An 11,686-nucleotide genomic window follows, 5' to 3' on the forward strand; every position below is an offset into this window, starting at 1 on the left:
TTTTCCGCTTGCGGGAAAAAACCGCCTCCGCCTCCCATTGAAATCAATGGGAGGCATATTCGGACATTTTTTGGCGCGTTTTCCGACGTGGTTTCCTCATCAAAAAACGTGTCAAAAAACTCTGTGTGAACTGTCCCTTACTGTTACTTCTTTCCAACTGCAGTTTTGTTTATTGTGATATTTTTGCTTATTTATTTTTGCATCTATGGGAATTAAACAAATATTTCAGATTGTGACTGTTCTTTACTTTGCAAACTTTAATAAAAAAAACTATTTACAGGTACATAGGTTGAAACAAGACACAGGTCCATTTAGTTCAACTTTTCTCAATAAATTACACATCATTCATTGATAGATTAGTTATAACCCCAATGCCATTTGGCAGTTAATAATCATCTAGCCCTTTTTTAAATGCTGACATAGTATCTGCCATTACTACGTCTTCAGGTAGTGTATTCCACAGTTTCACTACTCTAACTGTAAAGAACCCTGTCCTGTACTGATATCTGAAATGTCTTTCTTCCACACGCAATGAGTGTCCCCTGATTTTTTGTAAAGTCCTTGGAAAGAACAAATAATTCCCTAGTTCTTTTATTGACCAAACATATACATAATAACAAGATCCCCTCTAATGCTTCTTTTATTCCAAGCTGAACAAGCCCATATTTTTTACCCTTTGATTGTAAGAGACACCTCCCATTCCATTCAATTATCTAGTCACCTGCCTTTGAAACCTATCCAGCTATCCTATATCCTTTTTGCAATGTGAAGCCCTAAACTGATTCCCTTATTCATCCTTAAATCTTATTTGCTTTTGCAGTTGCTGCTTGACATTGAGTACTGCTGCTTAGCTTACTTGTAACCAGAATACCCAGGTCCTTCTCTTGTTCTCTTATCCCCAGTTTTATGGGTAATGTAGTCACTCTTCAAAGTCCCAAATTTGTTTCTAGCAGATGGCTTAAATACAGTAGTTAATGCATATGTAACCCTCTGTATCGTCAGCTAAAGGTCTGGCTAAATTGTTAGGGGTGCTGACACCACAGGAGAGGAAGAGCGGCAATGTCCCAGGAGGTCTGTGTATGTACTGCTCTCTCGTCTCCTCCCTGTTGCAGTTACCCCCCTATCTGCTCCCTGTCGCCGTGTTTGGTTCTCTGGCACAGACAAGTCCACTGTTTTAATGTAAGTTTCATAGTGATCTGCTCCCAAACACCCTGGGCTCACTTCTGTAACAGCCGACCCAACGTGTGTATGGGTAGGCTGGGTATGAAAATCAATAGGCAAGGGGCCCAATCTTGAGATCTTTGCGCTGGGCCCACCTATGTGTTAAAACAGCCCTGCATTAAACGTATCCCATATTAGTCTATAAGTGGCTGATGCCACAGTTAGGCATTTTTATCACAGCCTCCATTTAACATGTGTCAGCAGCTTTTCCCGGTATATACATTAAATGGAGAACAAAAAGCAGTGTGAACATAGTCAATTATGTATTTTTCACAGAGTATATTCATACGCAGCAGAGTTGTTCTAGAAATTGTAACTGAAAATCCATTCCATACATCTTAATGTGGTTGTTTCTGGCGCATGCACGTGGATTTTTTCAAACTTCATTCAGATATACGGATCAGTTGCAGAAATTTCTGGAACAAATCTTCCACGTGTGAATTTATTCTAACTCTGTATATTGTGCCTGAATGGTATGCAAAGTTATTAAAAATGGCGTCTTCATATGACAAGATTTTTACAAACTAAAATTAACAGATTACCACCTTTACAACTGTGGTCCCAGGGATCAGTACTGCAGGGACCAAATCTTGGAGGTATCACTAGTTGGACACCTCCATTTACACAATCAATGGGATTCTAAATATCTGCCCAATTTAGTTGATTCTGAGAAAAAAAGGATACATACAGATTTGAGCAAAAAATTCGGAAAAGGATAAATGCACAAATAAGCTAGAAATAACAACAACAATCCATTAAACTGTTCATGTTGCGTGCTGAATGTATTATGCAACATGAGTGTAACAGGATGAAGTCAGTAGATGTAAGCCAAGAAGCTGTGTTGTAGATATGCAGTCGTGCCTTAATAAAGACTGTCATGTTCTGTGCAGATGGAACTATGAGAAGCTGTATGGATTGTAAGTGGTCCAAAAGGTAAATGTATATACGACAATGTAAAGTGACATAACCGTTCCCATGACACTGATATAATTCTGTGTAGTAACCTAATAATGGGTCTGTTGTACTATGTGTTAACCCAGTCAGAGAAAAAGAAATACAACGCTGTGGCCAACAACAACCAATCAGATGCTTTTACTTTTTCTGACTGTAGTCACTTATTTGCACTATTGTTTTCAACAGCATCATGTATCCAGCCGTTGTGGTTACAATGGGAGTGGAGTACTGTACCTCGAAGGTTCAAGCTACATAGTGACTGAGGCCTCATGCACACAAACGTGTTTTTGCAGCCGCAATTCACCCGCAAATCTGCAGTTGAAATGCGGACTTATTCATTCCTATGGGTCCATGCACGCGACCGTGATTTCCACGGTCCGTGCATTGGTCGGGAGCCAGACCGCAAAAAGATAGGACATGTCATTATACAGGCCGCATTTGCGGTCCGGGCTCATTGAAATCAATGTGTGCACAGTACGTGATTTGCGGGCTGCCCCCGGATGACAGTCCGCAGCCGGCCGTGCCGCAATCACGGGCTGTGCACACGGCTACGGTCGTGTGCATGAGGCCTTAATGGCGTTGAGACAGAGCATGCGGCAGAATGTAAATTCCGCACCACAAGCTATTTTCCGATCCATTGTTTTCTGCAACGACTGCACTAAGTAAACTAAACATCAATAGAACCAAAGAAATAAAATGTATTTTGCGGATTTCCACGGCAGCAAGTCCACAGTGGAATTCCACTGCACATCCGCCACGTCTGAACACGCCTTTACAGAACTCATTTTCAAATTATATACTTCAGCACGGTTAGGACACAACTAATTTTCGAATACCGTACTGGGCTGCATGTAAACACAGCCTATCTTCTACAGGAAAAATACAAATACTGAAGTTCTCATAAAATTAGGGCATAGTACAATAACACCCGACAAGGTGCCAATAGAATATTACCACTTCTCTGCTCCCTTTTAAGAAAAGGAACCTGTTCCTAGTGAAGATCCGCACACTGACCAGGCGCCGCAGGGCAGATATAGTCCTCTCCAAAACCAGTGTGTTTGGATCTGTAGAAGCGACATCAGCTTCTAAAAAATGGTCAAATGTCCAAAGATTTTACACAACGTCTTTCAATTTATAAATTGTTGTCAACTCGGGAACCCTGCGCAAGAATATCTCCTATGGTGATTTCCCAGCTTATTTCCTCCATATCATGACACAAAGAGGTGTTGTTATCCACCACTGTAGAAAATGTCTGTCTAAAGAAATACTCCGACTGCCGGGAACTATTTCTAACTATGGGAATAGGAATTTTCATGACAATACTTCTCAATGCTCACTGACGGACATCCTCCCTAGCTACAGCATTTATATGTCTGACCTCCCACTGCATACAGATGACACAAATTATGTTGAAAATATAAACATTTCAGGAGCAAATAGCAGAAATAATATATGGAAAGCTTCAAGAGCTATTAAGTCAGGGAATGTTAGTGTATTGTGACAGCTTACAACTTCAAATGAATCTGGTCCAACAGCCTGAAAAAGGTTAAGCCAGTTGTCGCTATGTACCATAACACAGCACTACAGTGGGGTCCCTGAACTGTAATGGCGTGTTCACACGGTGCATATTTGAGGCAGTAATTCTGTCCATATATGGACAGTGACGTTGAGAGCAGTGCTGGAATCCTCGGGCAGAGTACTAGTGCCTAGGGGCAAATATGGGCCTGGATTCAGGGCCCAGCAGACAGTATTACACCATATGTGAAACTGTCTGCTGGGCCATTTGTCTAAGCCTACCACATGGTAGGCTTCAATGCATGGCCCATGTGTGATCCTGTCTGCTGGGCCCTGTATCTAAGCCTACCACATGGTAGGCTTAGATACAGGGCCCATATGTGATGCTGTCTATTGGACCCTGAATCTAAGCCTACAACAAGGCAGACTTAGATACAGGGCCCAGCAGGCAATCCATGTGTGATCCTGTCTGCTGGGCCCTGTATAAAAGCCTACCACGTAGAAATTCCACTGCGGAAATCCTGTAATGAAAAAAAAAATGGATATACTTATCATAGCAACGCGTCCCTCCGACTTCATAACATCCTGAGGTTCCGCAGCCCTAGGATGACGTTCCATGTGACCGCTGCAGACTGTAACTGTGATGCAGTTTTTTGCACGGGAATGTCCGCTGTGGAAAACTGCATCACTCAGCTGCCCTGGTAGCAGGCCGGCCTCCTGGGATGACGTTTCATCCCAGGAGACCTGCAGCGGCGCTCACATGGGATGAAGCGTCATCCCAGGAGGCCAGCCCTTTGACGTCATCCAGGCCGGCCTGCTGGGATGATGTTTCTTCCCATGTGACCGCCGCTACAGAATGTGATTGGCTGCAGCACTCACATGGGATGAAACGGCATTCCAGGAGGCTGGCCTGGACGAAGAAGCACAGAATTCTGGGTAAGTATAAGATTTATTTTTCTGAGATGCACGGAACAGGGCAGCTTCATAATGATCTCGACACACCTGCAACACTGCCACCAATATTTTGCCCAATAATACAAAGGAAACGGGACGTCTCAGATCCTGTGCAATTATCTCCTTCTTCCAACCTTTAAGCGCTTGCCACACCACAAAGGCCTTTGTGACATTAGTAACCCCCCACAACTTGAACATAAAGGCCATGCCGGCCAAATGTCTGCACACTGTAGCAGCGCTGCTGCCAGAATTACGCAGCCGAACCAGAAATTCTAAAGTAACATCCAAATGTCGGTTGTCATCAACCAGAAAAACATTATCAGCTACCTCTAACCACAAGGACCACAACTTACAATGGCTCTTCCATGTAGACGGAACGACAGAGCCCATCAACAGACTTATAAGTTCTCCTCTACCAGGGTCCATAAGTGACGGGGGGGCTCCCCCTCTCCAAACGCCATTGGATGCAAGTCCCGGAACAACGACATCAGTGAATGAGACAATGCACCAGCCACTTTATTACAAACACCCGAAACATGTTTTGCCCGAAACCATACATTAAAATGTAAGCATCTCAAGACTAAATACCGCAACAAAGCTAACACGGGCAACAAACCAGATGACAAGCCATTAACAGCATGCACTACAGACATATTATCTGTCCAAAAACGAATGTGTCTAATAGCCATCTCATGACCCCACAACTCCACTGCTACAATGATGGAAAAAAGTTCCAACAAGGTTAAATTTTTGGTCAATCCAAGATCAAACCAAGAGACTGGCCAAGGAGACCTGCACCAGCTATGGCCAAATATCGCACCAAAACCATCACTACCAGCAGCATCCGTAAACAACTGAAAGTCAACATTAGAGACTTCCATTTCTTGACAGACCGCGCGCCCATTTAAGGAAGTCAAGAAATTCAGCCAAACAAACAAGTCCTTACGCATATTAGCAGACACCCGTATAAAATGATCAGGATGTTGTACACATTTAGTAGCCAGGGATAATCGCCTCGAAAACACCCTACGCATTGGGGTTATACGACATGCTAAAACCAACAAACCCAGTAAGAATTGCATTTGTCGCAGCGTCACCTTCCGTCACCCCACCACCTGATCAATTTGCAACACTAAACTAGCCAACTTATCATCAGGTAACCTAAAAGCCATATCAATTTCAATTCCTAAAAAGGACAACACCGGGGAGGTGCCTACGGTCTTCTCTTCAGAAATTGGCACACCGAAATGCGCCATCATGTGCCGGAAAACTGACAACAAATACCCACACAGGCCCGACTCCTTAGGGCCGACAAGCAGAAAATCATCAAAATAATGAATGGCAGAAGAAAAAGCAGATTCAAAACGAACTACCCATTCCAAAAAAAAACGAAACATCTCAAAGTAATTATATGAAATAGAACAGCCCATAGGCAAACATATCCACATAAAAAGAACCATCTAAACAACATCAGAGTGATTGGAAACCATCAGGGTGAACAGGCAGCAAACGGAATTCAGCTTCAAAATCAGACTTCGCTAACTATGTACCGCGGCCTGCAACGCACACCAATTGAACCGCGATGTCAAATGAAGTGTAGGAAACCATCGAATCTTCCCTGGGAATACCGTCGTTGACCGATGCCCCGCGAGGAAAGGATAAATTAGGAATAAGTCTAAAACGACCCCGCTCTTTTTTGGGCACGAAGCCAAGGGGGGAAACCCTCAGGTTAGAATACATGGGGGTTCCGAAAAGGGGCCAGCCATCCAACCCAACTACACTTCTTTTGCAATCTTTTTCCATGCTACGTAGATGTTCTCACTGATAGACTTCAAATTGTCTGACAATAACAACGTAAACGTATGCTCGTAGGGTATGGTAAAACCAAAACTAGAACCCTCAATGAGTAGACCTGCCTCCCGCCTCCTGGGGTACCGATCTAGCCAAGGCCCCATCTCGCGGACGATCACCGGCGTTCTCTGCTGAGCCGGAAGGAGGTGCATTAGCCGGCTGCTTGCCTCTCTGGAAGCATCTAAGCACCGCGTGATCGCCCCCACAGATGGAGCACTCATGACAGAACTTGCAATTTGCAAAGAAACGGCAGTGACCTTCATTGTACAACCAACAGACCCCTGTGGACCGAGTGGCCACGGCTCCAGGAGCGGTTCCTGAAGCTGCGGCCGCTTGAGAAACAGGACGTTTGGGCTTCCCAGTTTTGGCTAAAATGAGTTGCAACCAGACGTCAGTCGCCTTTGACGCCCAACTAATGTCAGGCGCCAAAGCCAAACGACAGCGGAATTCCTCATTATAGCTCCACCATGCCGCACCCCCGTGCAGCCTGTGGGCGTTAAATATTGTATCAAAATATATGAACATTTCTGCCCCTTTTTTCGGGGAAGCGCTGACAAATTACGCGCGCCAGGATAAAATAACCCTGAAGCCAATTATTAAATGTCTTTGCCACTTTTTTATCGAAACCCTTCTCAAAAGTGCGCCCCTTGTCAACAGTCACCTATTCAATAGAAACCAACGACCAAATGTCAACGAAATCATTCTTCCATATTTTCTCCTTGATTTCTGCTGACAGGTGAGTACCGAGAGAAGCCACGCAACAAAATATGGAGTCCATAAACTTTAAACTACTCAATTCTGATTCCTTCGCAGATGGGAGCTTAGTCCCCCCTGGCGGAACCGAGGAAGCAGGAGCACCCTCATTCACGTTTAAGCCAGCTACTACAGCCTTTAAAACAGAAACTAAATCAATACCAGACAAAACGCTCTTATTGAGCCATGCGTTATTACATGTAGACTCATCGGGGGCAGAGGTCGTAGTGTCTCCTGAAGGTATACTGTCCGCAGGCAAGATCGTTGGAACCAAAGGCTGACTTCCTCTTGCCGGACAGGCAATGGAAGACTCCGGAACTGCCGTTGCGGGTAGGTGAAGCGCTTCTTGACGCCGACCGTGATCCCGCCTCATTGAACGATCCTTAGCCGACTCCCACGGGGACCAGGAAGAAGATGAAGAGGAGGGTATATCACATCACTGGAGGATGATGACGGGGACCTTTGACGTCTGTGACGGTTATGGCGGCGATGCTACCTCGAGCGATGTCTCCTCCCTCCCTGAGACATCTCTGGTACGGCACCTGTGGAAGAAAAAAGTGACAGGGCAGAGGAGTTGCAACCGACATTAACATCCTCCCTGGAACCAGCAATGCTTTGATCTATTGTCTGACTAGAACCCCTGGGAAGGGAGCAACTAGGCGCATCACGCAACTGGCCAGTACCGCGTGACCATGGGTGAACTTCTGACAATACTGCAGGTTGCACGTTCAATACCATCGACCACACGGTCTGCTCATCTGTAAGCTGGGCTTTATTGGTAGACACCTGTCTTTTCTGCCTGTGCCTAAGTCTCTTCCCTCTCATAGGCGGCTCCTGTCCCTATAAGGAAGCAGCAGCGCTGGGAGCAGCCGTAAGTGGAGCCGCCTGCCACACTCTGGCGAGACTCCGCTCCTACACACAGGCCGCATGGTAGGACACCATCTCGGCCACATCTGACGCAGGCACCGCCTCAACGCTGTCCTGGCCTGTAAGTAAAGTGGTATTAGCACTCCTCACCCTTTGCTCCGCAACAGCGAGTGCAGGAGTCACTAGAGCCACTGTAGCTGCCTGCAATGCGGGCCTCTGCGGCCCATGAGGCGGGAGATAGGAGGAACAGGTCGGGCGGAGGAAGGGAGGAATCACATCCCCACGCTGAAGCAACGGAGGAGGAACGCTTCTGACCTGTGTGCTCCACTACCTCGGCCCCACAAGCTGCACTTGCGGCGCTACCACTACCGGCAGCGGAGGTGACACGAGACTGGTGAGCACCCCTGGCAGTTGGGCTAGGGCTTAATCTAGCTGAGGGATGGGTCACGCGTTGAGGCCTACCTTGAGTAGCTGCTGGTAACTGCTCTTGGGCCAGTTAATTGACTCCCTGCTAACAGTGACTCCAGCCAGGCGGTCCCCTCAAGAGCCACCCGCTGTGCAACCTGCAGGAGTTCGTCAGCCATCAGGAAGAGGATGAAGGCAGAAAAGAACCGAAAATGGAAGCTCAAGATCTTCCCACTCTACAGAAGTTGTACTTCTCATTGGAGCAGAAGGTAAGAGGGGGAATTGTACTTGAACCTTCATATTTATTAACTTTACCACACCCCTCGCACCACAATGTAACCAATCCTGGATCCCTGGGCATTTCATGAACTTTGAACCTCTCCTCCTCATCCCTTGCAGTCCTTGGCACTTTCCCTAAGTGGTTCATTGCCTACAAAAATCAATCAGTATCACTTCAAAAATTCTCAGTGTAGCCTTAACAAAAACATAGTTACAGACAATATCACTCTCTCAGATTATCCAATATCATTGGTTTTCCCATCACAGCATTGCGAACAGGTGGAGGTCAGCACTCCAGTTTATTTATCTCGTGTTTCTGATGACAAAGCTGAATTCATTGATCGTCCTTATCATAAATGCTTATTTTGAACTTAGCAAATCCGAGTGCTATTTTCCTGTCACACACTCTGGCTGAGTTTCTATGGTAATAAAGCCAGCCGTTATCATGGTAACTAAGGTTTCATGAGTTTCTTCCATCCATTTATAAAGCACTCTGTAAAATACGTTCTGCAAACACAATGTTTCGGGGAAAGTTTGATTCAATGATTATTGTAATGGTCCAAGTCTCTCTCCTGTTGCTGTGTTATTCTCATTAATTCTAAAGTCAGTCAAGGTCCATTTTCAAGTGCTGAGGACATTAAGGCATTATCAGAGGACGCCATTCCGCGTAAACACAATCACACGTTAGTGCGGCTCAGCAGAGTTTTCAGGATAATTTTTTTGTTGGCTTTTTTAACATTTTCAAAGAAGAAGGTTTTAAGTGGAAATAACTTGACTTTAGAGTAAGAAGAGTGAAATGTAGATGTTGTGTGCATGAGCCCTTACGGTTAGAAAACATAAGAAAACATTTCCTCACTCAAGAAAAAAAGCAAATAAGAAAATATCTACTCTGTTATTCCTCCTGGAAATATATGAATAAATTAACAACTTACCATGGTGTTCCAATTCCTCTCGCCAATAGGGTGTGATGTACGTTTAACGTGTATGCCAGGAAAGCTCCCGCCATACAGGCTAAACATGTCCATAGGGCTCTATTAGCCCGACGGAGGACAAAAGATATCGGTATACCTTTTCTTTTTTAGATATGGAATAGCGCTACCACAAAAAAAGATGGGTGACAGATGCCACTGCATGGCATAAGTCACAGGCTGCTTTACAATAGCTTTTTGTGATGTATCAGTTAAACAGATGGCATTATAGCCTATGGTTGACGTAACCCATAGGCTATTATGCCATCCCTTTAAAGACAACCTTTCAGCTCCCCAAACATGTGCAACTGAGAGCAGCATGTAATGGGCAGGGCTGCATAAACCCTGGGGCACTTTAAAAAAAATTTCTACCATCCTCCTTTATTTAGATATCGGTGCCGTTATATTTGGCGCCCGATATTTAAATAACCCCCTGAACTGCCAATGGGGCGTGTACTGGCAAGGGGGCGTGTTACTATGGCTGTGACACTGTCCAATCAGATATGGACAGTGTTACAGCAAGAGCGAGGATAGAGGAGAGAGTGTGTGCGAGCGCGCACGCTCTCACTCTTGAGCTTTCAAGACCAGTCTTCTGCCGAAATGGCAAGGGGGCGTGTCACTGCTATAGACAGTGTAAGAGCTGCGGAGCACTTGCACTGTTCGTAGCAGAGACACGCCCCCTTGCCAGTTCGGCAGACATAATACAAGACTGATCTCTCACAAGAGCTAAAACATTGAGAGCGCGCATGCGCGCTCTCCTCTCCACGACTCCTACACTTTCCGTAGCAGCGACACACCCCCTTGCCAGTTCGGCAGAAGACTGATTTTGAAAGATTGTGAGAGCGTGCATGCACGGTCACGCTCACTTTCTCCTGTAACCTCGCTCTTGCTGTGACACCATCCATATCTGATTGGCCAGTGTCACAGCCATAGTAACATGCCCCCTTGCCAGTACACGCCCCATTGGCAGTTCAGGGGGTTATTTAAATATCGGGCGCCAAATATAACGACACCAATATCTAAATAACAGAGGACGGTAGAAAAAAAAATTAAAGTGCCCTAGGGTTTGTGCAGCCCTCCACATTACGTACTGCACTCAGCTGCACATGTATGGGGAGGTGAAAGGTTCTCTTTAACAGATATGTCATGAAAATGTTATCAGGCTCATGAGGTATTAATTTAACGGATCCCATAATAGTGTATGGGTAATGGATGCCACTGTAAGGCAATCGTCACAGCCTATGTTTAACATACATGTTGGGAGCTTTCCCCGGCGTATACCTTAAACGTAAGTAGGAAACGTAATGTGAATGGTGCCTGAACACTCAACCTGCACGTAGCTTGGCATTGAATTTTAGAGACGGGTGTTTGACATTATCATGTTGTAGACTTTGTAGTAATTGAGATGGAATGTGGATTCTAGCAGTTTCTAGTACAGAAATGATGTGTATTTATATCTTTCTCTGGTCTCTCTTCCAATCTACTAGAAGCAGCGGATAAAAGCAGAAAAATCCTTTCATTCATCTCCAGTCTATTCGTGCCTGAGTAGCTCCACCTGTATATGTATGAGGAACCTGCCACTGACTGTCAGCTCCGTTTTATACAAGGAAGAAGAAATTTTGCATTCTCATCTGTGCGCTGGATGTATGTTTAGAAAGGAGACAAGAGCTCTGTCAGCTTCAAGCTAGGACTTCTACACTATTTTACATGAAAAACATATGACCCCCGAAGTATTTTGACAAGAAATAGCCATTAGATCTATGACATCCATGTATAATCACCCCTTGCCCTAGACAAGCTTTATACCACAAGGTTTTATCATTTTATATGACTTGTTCTGGAACTTGCGAAAGATTTTTAAAGCTGCATTCTAATGATAGGTTCTTCAGACATGTTTTTTAGATGATATTCGTACCCAT

The 11,686-nt window shown here is 45.0% G+C and overlaps 1 long non-coding RNA gene across 1 annotated transcript; it reads right to left on the bottom strand.

Moving 5' to 3' along the window:
• Positions 1-237: 237 nt before the first annotated feature.
• LOC142657767 (uncharacterized) lies at positions 238-8,783 on the bottom strand. Its single transcript, XR_012849973.1, has 2 exons — positions 8,578-8,783; positions 238-7,790 (listed from the first exon to the last, which is right to left on the bottom strand). It is a non-coding gene; the product is annotated as an uncharacterized LOC142657767 (long non-coding RNA).
• Positions 8,784-11,686: the final 2,903 nt, after the last annotated feature.

The sequence above is a fragment of the Rhinoderma darwinii genome, chromosome 7 (assembly GCF_050947455.1).
Source record: "Rhinoderma darwinii isolate aRhiDar2 chromosome 7, aRhiDar2.hap1, whole genome shotgun sequence".
Lineage (NCBI taxonomy): Eukaryota > Metazoa > Chordata > Amphibia > Anura > Rhinodermatidae > Rhinoderma > Rhinoderma darwinii.